Source organism: Parasteatoda tepidariorum, chromosome 3, assembly GCF_043381705.1.
Source record: "Parasteatoda tepidariorum isolate YZ-2023 chromosome 3, CAS_Ptep_4.0, whole genome shotgun sequence".
NCBI classification, from domain to species: Eukaryota; Metazoa; Arthropoda; class Arachnida; order Araneae; family Theridiidae; genus Parasteatoda; species Parasteatoda tepidariorum.
In genome coordinates this window covers 44,535,475-44,547,566 of record NC_092206.1, presented here as the reverse complement: position 1 = coordinate 44,547,566, position 12,092 = coordinate 44,535,475, and the positions used below count along the sequence as shown (strand labels likewise).

The following is a 12,092-nucleotide window of genomic DNA, read 5'->3' as shown; positions in this document are numbered from 1 at the left end:
TCATTCCGGAATTAAATTCTTTTTTTACAATAAATATATTTCTTTAGAATTTTCCTGAAATCTTAAGTCTTGCCCAAAAGAAAATTACAAAAAATAAAAGCTCTTATCATTTGAGCAAAATTAGTACAAAACTTAGTACTCAAGTTGATTTTCTTAATTTAATAGAAAAATTAAAAATCTTACCTATCTTAAAACTGAAGCATTCACATTTTTTTCCCTTGATATATATATTTCTTTCGAAAATGTTTTGAATCTGAAGACTTTCCCAAAAGATAATAAAAATAACTATAAACTACATGGTCATAATTCTTGTTTTTTAAGACAAAGCCAATTATATTCATTGACAAATTCTTATTACATGTTTTCTCATTTCCTAAAAGCTTCCTACACTTTATTTCCTTAACTAATTTTATTAAAACATTTTTTTTCAACCAACAAATGCATCAAACAAGCAGAATTCCTCTTTCAAGCTTTTACTCCTTTACTTGATATGTGCCCAAAAATAAAAGTGATTTATGGGTCTCCCTCTAAAGTCAGATAGCGGGTTAAACTCTTCCTTCAAAATTTAAAAAGAAGAAAAAATGGGGAATTTTTTAAAAAATAAAGACTCTTAAATTTGGGTTTGACCAATGTTACAGCCGATGCAATAAAAGTCGTCGCTCAATATGGGGAACCGATCATTAATCATTGAAAAGATGCATCTGAGCACTTCTAGACCATTTCGCGACGCATCTGTCAATGTATTCTAAAAAGATGAAAGGCGCATAGTTCAGGTTTAGATTAAAATCGCTTGATGAGTCAATATAATCGATTTATGCATCAATTTCAGTGAGCTGTAGCGTCAAATAAACAGAAATTTTCATGTTATGCATTCCTTTGACGGATTTGTTTTAAATATAACAAACATAATGATTAAAATTACATATAAAAGTTGCTACCATTTTCTTGAAATATTCATGTCGAAGAATTTTACATGTAAGATAAGAAACGGTAAAAATATCCCTAGAAATATACATCAGATCAAAAAGTGAAACTGGACACGTTCAATATTTTTGAAAGCCATTTTTTAAAAGTCTCGAAATTTGCCATTTTAAACAGCTTGTACCCAATTCAACTTTTCTCAGTTACAGCGCAATCTGTAAAGCAAAATGCATAAACCTACAACTCAAATACGGTTACTTTTTTCTGGAAAATCCGAATCTGCAATAAAAAATAGAGGTTCTTATTTAAAATTTCAAAGTTGCCCCACTTAGACCCCAGGGGGGATGAAAGATCGGGTTTGGTATCATTGGACAGCTTTTGTAAAATATGTGACAATTCAATTTTTTGAGCTGTTGTATATTTCTCGAGACATTTGGCCATTTTCAAACTTTTTTTACACCCTGTATATTAAACCTAATCTATTAAAAGAGATTATATCAAACTCACAATCAGTTTAAGCGTTTCCCAGAAACAGTTGAACTTTATTGATTTAATAAGCTTAGAAAATATGAAAGTATAGAAACTTTTGTGGCATAATAAAGAGATCAGTACCACGTTAAAAAGATCTACCAATATTTTATTATTGTCCAGAAAGATATAAGTACTTTTACCAAGGCCTAATGCTTTCTTCTCAATTTAGTAGTTAAGTTTCTATATCCCCCACTCGGTGCTTGCTTAATTAAAGTCTTATTATAAAGATTTAGCAAAGCGTTACTTTCACGCTATTTTACAGCGCCTGCGTTAAACTTTCCCACGCTATGCAAAAGCTCTCTATCCGTGTTCTTGTATCCATTGTTAACTAAAAGTGTCGACTGCACTACGAAATTATAATGCCAGTGCTTTTTAAATCATTAACGTGCTTTTAAAGCATTAATTAGCAGTGCCTAAAATATTATACAAATATAGTATTTCAAATTATTTTGCCAAACTTTACACTTTTCCAATGAGTTGTGATGTACCCCTGTAAAAAGTAAAGTTACATTCCAACAAAAAATAGTAATGTAAGTAAAACGATATACTCTTACGCTGGAAAATATCCCAGATCAAATTCGATATAAAGTACAAACATTTTGGGTGCATCATCTGCAAAACCTATTTCACCGTATTTTTACCGCAAAATACTGTATTATAATTTTTATCGTAATATTTATTTAATCAGTGATTCAGTGATCTTACGGTAATTATCGCTATCAAAATTACGGTATATCAGATTTTTTGTTCTGCAAAATACTTTGGTAAAAATGGATTTTACAGTAAAAAATACCAGGCCTCAGGGTGCCGGTATTTTTTATTACAGAAATGTTTTACAGTATAGAAAAAAAGTTTTGATGTGAATGCAGTGATATATCCCTCTAAAAATTAGCTTTGACACTAAAGTATTGTATCTCTATACGAAAGTTTTGATGCGAGCAAAATCCCTCAAAAAATAATGATGATAATAAAATGATATACCTCTATTAAAAAAAGTAGGGATGCGAATAAAATTGACATATCCGTATAACAAAAATGTAGAAATGTGAGTGCAATGATGTATCTTACACCTTTACCACTTTTGTATCAATGAAATTTTAGGCTCAAGTTTGCAGAACAAAATGTACCCTTTCGAGGTACTACGCATCGCTTATTTTAGACAAATGCAAATAAAAATAACTATAATAATGATGTTTTTACCTAACATACTTGAACGTTTGTCTGAATGTTAGAACACTTGTTTGAGAACCTTAACAATGTGACGACTCATATGAAAGAAGTAAAGAATGCGAGAAAAATTTATTTTCTCGATATGTTCTAAAAAGAAAAGCAATTAATTCCTAAAAAATTAAATACACCACTTCTTGTGTATTGAAACTGAAGTAATAACTAAAACAAAAATATTCCATTTACTGTATTAAAATCTTTGCTTGTATATTTTTTATGGAATTGCACCATCCTGTGAAAAGGTAAGCAGAAATTAGGATTAATGAATTTAAATTTAAAATTGGCGATAATTAAATACCTTTATCTATTGAAACTTTTCATTAAATAGAAAATGTACCACTTAAATATTTACAGCCCTTACAAATATGTTTTAACTGATTAAATAAACATAAATGACATCTAATTATTTTAGTTTCAATTATTTTTTTATGATAAACTCGTACATTCGTCTCTGTCAGAACAACATTTTATATTGACAATCGTTTATTATTCAAAGCATGTTTCTCAATAAAACATTTTAATAGAAAATATTGATAAACAATAAAATCATTTTTATTCTTCAACATTTTCTGTTTAAAGGGGACGCAACAATAACCCAGCTGATGTAACAATTACCGAAAAGCTGAAACATGACGTCAGAGCGTGACGTCACCGTACTTGCACAACTGAGAATCAGACAAAACGTTATCGGGAAAACAGTAAATAAAAACCCGCGGCCAGTTTCCGCAGTAATATTTATCTCTTATGTTTTCGTTCGCAACTGATATAATATGTAATGTTTCTTTAACTTTCATGACAGGTGCTTAGCTTACAGCCAATTTATTTATTTAGTTACGTATTTTGGATACTATTTTCCTCCTGATGGTCTTTTTTTATCACTTTCATTTAAGGTAAATTCATTTTTTCTTTTTCCTAACTTTGCTCTTATAATAACCGAATAACCAATGAAAACGCTTGCTAATCACCAGACGTGACCAATCAACAACCAATCGTAGGCAGAAGGGCGGGTAAGCAAAAAAAATCAGACTTATGTTTATTTTGTTCCGTAATTTTTTATTAAATTGAAAATTATTATCATTTTTACGATAAATTAATGTTAGTTTTTAAACATTAAACACGTAGTAATACAGTTTTACTACTTTTCTACTTATGTATAAAGATAATTTACAAACACTTGGTTAACAAAACAAGAAAGATATGCACATACAGTCAAGTTTTAAATTTAAGCCTGTATTGTTAAAAAAAATCTCTTTAAACTAGATAGCACTACACGTAATTGTATGTCCTTTATAGTTTCCCATTATTAATTTATATGATTAACTATTAGTTTCTGACGCATGTAACTATCGTACGCTTAGCTTACTATCTGGTTGAAAGAGAACTTTTTAAACTACATGAACCTACGTCTGCAGTAAAAATTAAGTCAATTTTTTTTTATAAGAAGTCACACGAGATTGAAATTTTTTTTTAGTTTATTCTTAAAAAAAATTTAAAAATTTTTTAAAAATTTGCTTTTAAATCTTGTTTTTCTTTAATACAAGTTTAAATAAAATTTTAAAATGGACAAATACGTTATTAAAAGATCTTGGAGTTACAGATTATTTTTTAAAAAGATGCATGTGCAATTTTTGGGTTTTCTGTGCTGATTTCCTAAACCGATATCGCATATGGAAATGAAATTTAGAATTTATATAAATCAAAGGTAACTTTTTTCTGAGAAAAAAGCTTTTTTCCGGGAAAAAAGTTTTTCAAAAAAAAAAAAAAAATTAAGCATATATTCTGATACCTTTACTTTATCATACTTTCAGCTATTTACGACTGTCCCTAGTACGTATTTTTTCAACTTATTAGATTATTCTTATCATACCACAACGTAATTAATTTAAATTTTAAGCATACTGTAAATCTAAATTCCATTTAGGTTTTTTCAAAATTTTTCTAGTAGTTTAACAAAGTATTTTAAATGTATTACCTAACTCTTAGACCTGCGCTTTGTATTATTTTTTTTTTCTTGGTCAGACAAAGTCTAATTTTGAGCTCGTATATTAGTTTGTTTGTTTTTAATTAAATTTGTATAATGCATTTTTCTGCAGTCTATCAAAATAGCAGATCACTTTACAGCAACGCTTAATTATGGAATTCAAGTTTAAATTTCAAGCATTTTTAACCAATTCAATATTAAACTTTCCAAACACTTTTTCTTGATCTGACAGCGTTTCGTTTTAAGCATGTATATTATTTTTCTAACAAAGTTAATATAATAATTTTTTCTTCGTCAAGCAATTTAGTAAATCAGAAGTGTATAACAATAGCATATTAACGTATAGTCCCGCGTAATTATACCTTTCAAATTGGAATTTTACGCCAAAAAAAATCGATTAGATATAGATATGTCTGATAAAAAAATAGAAAGTATTATTTTTCTAGATTCATTTTACTAAAAAATCATCCACCTATAACTAGTGAATTATAAAACAAACGCGTAAAAGTTTTTTATTATTTCTTAAGACACTTTTTTTTCGTTCCAATCATTTAACCTACTCTTTAGAAGGAAAAAAAAACTAGCTTTTTTTTTCTCCGAAAACAAAAAACAGATGAAGGGATTTTTTTTTATAGAAAAACGTTCTTATAATGAAATTCGATTTTTAAAAAAGTATTAAGTAGCGATGAATCTCAAATTGAAGGCCCTGCTGAAATTAACTATACTTCTCAAGAGTAAGAATATAGCCGGGGAAAAAATCTCAAAAACGAGAAGAAGAAAAAAAAAACGCAAACGAATGGAGTAGAGTTAATAAAACATAACCAAAAGGTAGAAATGAGTTCGTGTATTTTGTTTCTTTTCCTCAGAGCTTAGATAATAAATTCCATCCGCTATTTATACCTTTAAGCTGAAAGCAGAAAATAAGAAATCGATATATTTTTAGAAGAAGAACGATATAAAAAAAATCGATTATCCCGGTGTATTGTTAATGAAAGAAGATAGCATTGTTTGGTTTCCCTTTCAGCGCATTTATTGGTTTGGTAAACTTTAGAGTTTTTTCCCCCTCTTTTTTATTCAATCCTCAAAGAAGATTTGAGAGTTTATTAATTATTATTTTTTTATGATATTTATATTGATTTTGGCCTTTTTTCTGTTTGTTTTGAGTTCCTTTAAGAGGCTGATACAATAATATCTTGATAACACATATATATTTCTTTTTATTTCTTAATAAAATGGTTTTGGACATCAGAGTATATCAGCATTGTTTTGAATTATGTAACATTAATGTAGCATTTATGTAACATTAATGTAACATTCATGCAACATTATTTTAATGCAGAACAACATTGTAACTTATAAAATTATAATATTGTTTCAAATTATTCTTCAACGTTTTGATGAATTTGAATAATTGTTTTATTTTGTACAAAATTCCGGAGGAAATAAACAGTAAATTTGGACATATTCTGGTAGTTTTGACCGATTTTTCGTTTATTTAGATTAGTGCCAACTTATAAAGATGAAATTTAATTGTTCTATTCTTGGCCAAAGGATACTCTTTGTTCGCCAAAGTTCTATTTATTTGATTTTTCATTAATCATTCCAGTTTAACTTGGTAATTGATAGCTGACATAGTCAGTCGACTTAAAATCTCTTATAAGAATATTTCACAAGGGTATTTTAAAATGCTTTTTTCTCTTATAAGTTATAGTTAAGAGCTAGTTTCTCTTATAAAATCCTTATAAGGAAAAACAAGAATTTAAAAAGAAAATTTTAACATTTGAATGAATGAAATTTATTGAGCCGTTACACTATTGTAAATTGCGCTTCATTAGTATTGAGTAATTTCATAACGTCATTGTGGTTGAACATTTGAGATATCACTTTCACAGTACTAAATACAATTAGTGTCGCATTTAATTATTAAAAATTGAGACATATTACTTGAAATCTGTTACATGCAATACATTTTGTAATGTTAACTTCAATTCTAAAGGTGCTGTTCAAAAAGATATTTTTTATTCATTCCAATCAAAATGCAATTTTATCAAAAAATGAGAAATTTTATTTAGCTTAAAATTTTTCTCAATTTTTGCATGAAACTCAAATATTTAGCACGCCTTTTTAGGAGAATTTGGAATATGAAATTCGAACAACTTAATTTGCTAAGAAGCAAATTTAATTACAAGACTAATGTTTTAATTTTTTTCATCAGAACTATTTTTGTTTTTCACTAGCAACCATAGTAACTTAGTTTATTAAAAAAGCACTTGTACTAAATTATTTTTCATAACCTTCCGAAGATTTCTTTTTATTTAATCACCAGAAAATTTCATTTTTAACTTAATAGCTGTTAAACAAATTTTTGAAAAAAAAATTTATTTTCTCAAATTTTGGAAACGGAGAAATGGTTTAACAAAATATTTACCTCTTAAAATATTTATTCAAGCTTCAAATTTATTATTTAAACAAAAACATCCCGAGGCGTAATAAAATATTCACAAATGCCTGCTCAAATAACAAAAAATCATAAAATTACTTTCCTAAATATGCTTCTTCTAGCATAATTACAATTCGAGAAAATCAAAATTTTCCTAATGAACTAGCCTTCTACCATTGCTTTGCTCAATCCTCCAAAGGAACCTCTATTAGTTCGTATTCTTTACCCAACAGCTCTCAACAAATCAAGAAACTGCTGCAGATGTGAGAACATAATTACCGCATTTGCCATTTGCATGTCGGAATTTTGCCATGGCAACAGAACCCGTTTCTTCCTTTACACACGTTGCGAGCTGCAAGCAAGCAGACCCATTAAGAGAAGAGCGCATTTCTGATGTGTGCGGGACAACTTTTATCAAGAGTGTTCCAAATACCTCCCTCAGATCTTTCCCATTTTGATCAGATATTTGATGAATTAGGGACCGGGTATATGGGTATCTCACATTCTGTCGTCACTGGAGGGTTAATCGGTAACATTAAGCAGTAAGAGTAAAGGAAATGACTGTATCGGGGAAGAGTTTTAGGAAGTTGTTCTTTCTGCGCTGTTCGCTAAGTTCAAATACTAATCGGAATCTCAGATGAAAAAGATATTCGCTCCGGCGAAAAAGTTTGGACCGTAATAACTTGATAACAAAGGGCGGGAGATGATCGGTTATGTTTTCTTGTATCTTTGTAGTAGAATATTTTTCATGTTACGTGGAATACGAAAAACGAGGTGAAAAACTGGACACGTTATTTTTACTGACTTTTTCTGTATATTTTACAGTTTAAAGCTGTTTTGTTGACAAAACGGTTTTTCTTTGATTTTAATGCTAATCATAAATAGATTAAAACCGTCAGTTCAATCTCTAGTTTTTTTTTTTCCATTCAGTATTCCACTCAATATTTCTACTTGTATACCATTCAATATTTCTTATTCAATATTTCAACCTTACCATTTAATATTTCTACCTTACCATTCAATCTTTCTACCTTTTTTTTTAGATCATTTTGTGATTATTATGTTCTCCTGATTCAGCTTTCGGAAATTACTCTGTGGTTTCGAACATCGCATAAGTAAAAGTGCGATTCGACATTATTTTCAGATTTATACTCTGCCTGATTATTATATTTCTTTAGATATGATATTTTAGTCAGTTACTTTGTGGTTTCGAACATCGCATAAGTAAAAGTGCGATTCGACTTTATTTTCAGATTTACACTCTGCCTGATTATTATATTTCTTTAGATATGATATTTTAGTCAGTTAAGTTTCCAAACATATTTATACAAGAGGAGTCACTATGTTTTAAAAATTTTTACTCTTAAATAGTATTTCAATGAGTAAGACTTTTCATGCTGAGAAACTACATTTACGATAACTCAGGAGCAAAACTTCCGCCTTACAATGAGGTGACCCCAGGTTCGAATCCCATCGTCAACTGTTCGTAAGAATGCTGCTCGTACCTACTACAATATACTGACATAGTTATTTTATAGAGTTTTTTTGTTAAAAAAACAGTACTTATCAGCTTAAAAAAGAGGCATCCGTTTTTGAAAAACAGTGTTTTTCTAGAAAATAACCGGTTTCATACTTGCACACCAGTTGACAGACTTTTCTGAATATTTAACTAATTTTTTTCGCAATGCATATGTTAATCAATATTTAATAGTTATAGAATACATAACTTTTGTAGAAGAAAAAAATTTAAATTTAAATCTTCTGGGAAGGAAGAATAATGCTCTGGTTATCGCTTATAAAATGTGGACAAAATATACCATACATATTTATATAATATTGATAACTTGGTTCATATTATTCCTAATTACAGTTTCAAAATCAAACGCACATAGATATCAACCTTTTATGGTAAAAAAATAATAGGAATGACATCGTTTCATAACTTAAGAATAAAGATATTTTTTTATCTTATCACATTCTTAACAACACTGTTCATCATATCTTTGTAAATAAAACGCGAGATTGAATGGTGTCATGTCTTCTAATGACACAGCAAAACAACGTTTTAGGAATGAAATAGTTTTTGTATTAAAAGATGAACTTTCTCAATTTTCTATTATAAAAATTTTCTAATGCTTTTTTAATAGCTAGTAAAAAAGGCTCTATTAAATGTAATCAAAATTGAAATAAATGATACTTTGAATTTTGAAATATTTTGCTTTTGGATTAGAAATGAAAAACAAAAGCTTTGATTCTTTTTCTAATTTGAAATTTGGGATAAATAATATTTTAAATTACGAAAAGTTTTTTTTTCAGATTCGATGAAAAATAAACAGTATTTTTCTATTATTCATTTTGTTCTGGTATAACTAGAAAATAAGTGCTTTTTTTCATGCTACTCTTTTAAAAAATTTTAACACTTTTCTTTAAAAAAAAATTTTTTTAGAAAGAAATATTTTAGGGAAAAAGAAAGATTTTTTTAATAGTTATGTAAATTTGTTTATTTTTTATTATTTTAATTTTACATGAAAACTATAACGGAGAAGATTAAAAACATTCAGTGAAATTTATACCATAAAATATTTATATTACCTCTAAAAAATAAAATAAATAAATAAAATAAAATAAATATATAAACAGAATTCGGAAATCTGTTACGTAAAACTCGAAAGTTATAAATTTTCAGTCGAAAATTCAGTTTGATGTCTTTTATATGCTCAATACGTGTTTAGCATTTCTATACAGTAAAATTTCTTTCCTGATTTCTCTTTTATCAAAACCAATAAATGATGTAGCTACAAACCATCTATTTGAGAAAAACACAACTTGACACAATAATGCAATAAAATATGCAACTCAAAGTGTACTCTTGGGAAAAACTTTGACCAGAAGTGTTGGGCAGCACAGGAAATGCATTTCCTGACCACTTGTCCAAGTTTCATTCAATACTCAAGCATACCAATATAATTTATTATTCGAAAAGAAGAAAGTACAGTTCTATGTCTCTGAAAACATTACACCCCCTCTCTGGGAATGTTTTATGGGTGTCGGTGTTTTATTTACCTCTTACCTCCTATACAAAGATATAGGAAGTTAGTCTCAGTTGCAACCTGCCCCCGAAAGGTCTAAATAATTTTTCCCTTCTGCACTTTTTTTCCTGCCAAAAAAAAGAGTTGTTGCTTTCGGCGATTTATCCTCATTTGAAGGGAAAAAGTAGTGAAAGTGTGTGAAAGAAAAGGGAAAAAAATAAAAAGTAAAGCCCAGTAAATGTGTTTACTCTTCTCAGAAGGTCTTGTAAGAAGGGAAAAATCTTTTTTCAAGAAGCGAGAGTTATCTATGAATGTTTTAGTGCCTTGTAGAACAGACATACTCTGAGAAGTACAGGGTTATATTTTAAATTTTATTTTGTTTCCTTTTTTAGAAGTAGCTGGTAAACAATCTGCAAATATTTCACCTTACTGTGGCTTGTATCGAGACTCTGGACCTAAAAAATACGTTTGATACATTGAGTTAAGAGGAAATTTTGCCAAATCCCTTCTACACTAGACATCACCCCACTTTATATTCTATTTTACTTAGATTTACAGCGTATTTTACAATCTTTAAGGCTTTGCTATAAAAATAAAACCCATCTAAAAATTGTTTAAAAGTGCTGTGTCTTGTACCTCTATGCTACAAATTGTTGTTTTGCAATTATGAGCTCCAATATATTACTTTAATTCGTTATAGATTTTTTAATATAGATTTTTCTGAGCCTCTATCTCCTGAGCTAGCACGGCTCAGGAGATATAGAGTTCATCTTTCAATGAGGTAAACCAGTGAGGTAAACCTGGTTCGAATCCCAGCGATGGCTGGTCGATACGAATACCGCATCCTGCTTACACCGACCACAATGCTCACGTAAAAACATCCTCAGTGTAGGACGGATCATCAGTTAGAGTCCCCTTGGAGTCCGGCTAACTGAGTAAGAGTTTCGTAATTTTTCTCTCCCTGTAACGCAAATGCGGGTTAGTTCTATCAAAAAGTTCTCGACTGAGGCAAAGTACCCCAATGCTTGATCCAGGAGTTTCCTTGTCTTCTGGTTTGGGTTCAAAACTACAAGGCTACGGAGTTGAACGTTAGTAGTCGTAAGCCCAAAATTGGGTCAGCTGTTCAGAAACAGTTATAAAATAAAATAAAATGGTATGCGCTTCTATAATGAATTACCTGATAAAAAGAGTTTTTTTTTCTAGTGATTATAATGATAACATTCTTTATTATATTTCCTTCCTACTAGCAATTATGTTTGTTACATATAACTAATTATTTTTGCAGAATATTATCAGTTAGCTCGTTTATCAAACGAACAGAAAAGTAACTAGCCATTAAGGTTTCCTTTACAGATCTAGGATTAGTTCCATAAAAAAACTCTCCACAAAGACAAATTTCACCCAATGGAATTCAGGGGGATTCCGGAGTTCCCACGTCTTCCGGATTGAGTTCAAAATTACAAGGTTACGAAGTTGAATATTAGTAGTCGTAAGCCCAAAATTTGGATCTTCAGTTCAACGAATGTTATAAAATAGAATATATGATATTTTTCTCAAATGAGTACAGATAAATGATGCCTGGTCGAAAGAGTAATTTATGAAATAGGCTTTAGTTGCTTATGAAATCTATTTAAAAAATGAATATTTATTCCAAAGTAAACAACCTTTGTATTTTTTAAGTCGAAGCAAAACAGAAAATATCTGGAAAAAAAATTCTTTTTACTTTTAATGTTAGATTTGAAATGTAACGCATAAAATATTTATTTTTAAGTTATTTTACTCGTTGGGAAGAATTTCGTCGAATTAATAAAATAAATTATTTGAAACAAAATACCATAATGTTAGTTTCCCTTTTTTTAGGAATCTTGAAACAGCAGATAAATCCAAAATAGTTCCATCAATTTTTATCATGTTTGATTTGAAAATTTAAATATTTTTAGTTTCGCAATTCAAGATCTCATAC

At 29.0% G+C, this 12,092-nt stretch overlaps 3 protein-coding genes across 3 annotated transcripts in view; 2 read left to right on the top strand and 1 right to left on the bottom strand.

Annotated features, from left to right (window-relative positions):
- The window catches only part of LOC107439549 (acetylcholine receptor subunit beta-like 1), a 112,288-nt gene that overhangs the window by 46,122 nt on the left and 54,074 nt on the right, over window positions 1–12,092 (bottom strand). The gene's annotated exons all lie outside the window — the stretch shown is intronic.
- The window catches only part of LOC139424781 (sulfotransferase 1 family member D1-like), a 55,462-nt gene continuing 46,629 nt past the window's right edge, over window positions 3,260–12,092 (top strand). Inside the window, exon 1 of the mRNA XM_016052186.3 lies at window positions 3,260–3,569. The gene's annotated coding sequence lies outside the window, so the exon portion shown is untranslated. The remainder of the gene's footprint in view (window positions 3,570–12,092) is intronic.
- Window positions 3,556–12,092, top strand: part of LOC107439551 (sulfotransferase ssu-1-like) — a 48,657-nt gene continuing 40,120 nt past the window's right edge. The window contains exon 1 of the mRNA XM_016052189.3: window positions 3,556–3,686. The gene's annotated coding sequence lies outside the window, so the exon portion shown is untranslated. The remainder of the gene's footprint in view (window positions 3,687–12,092) is intronic.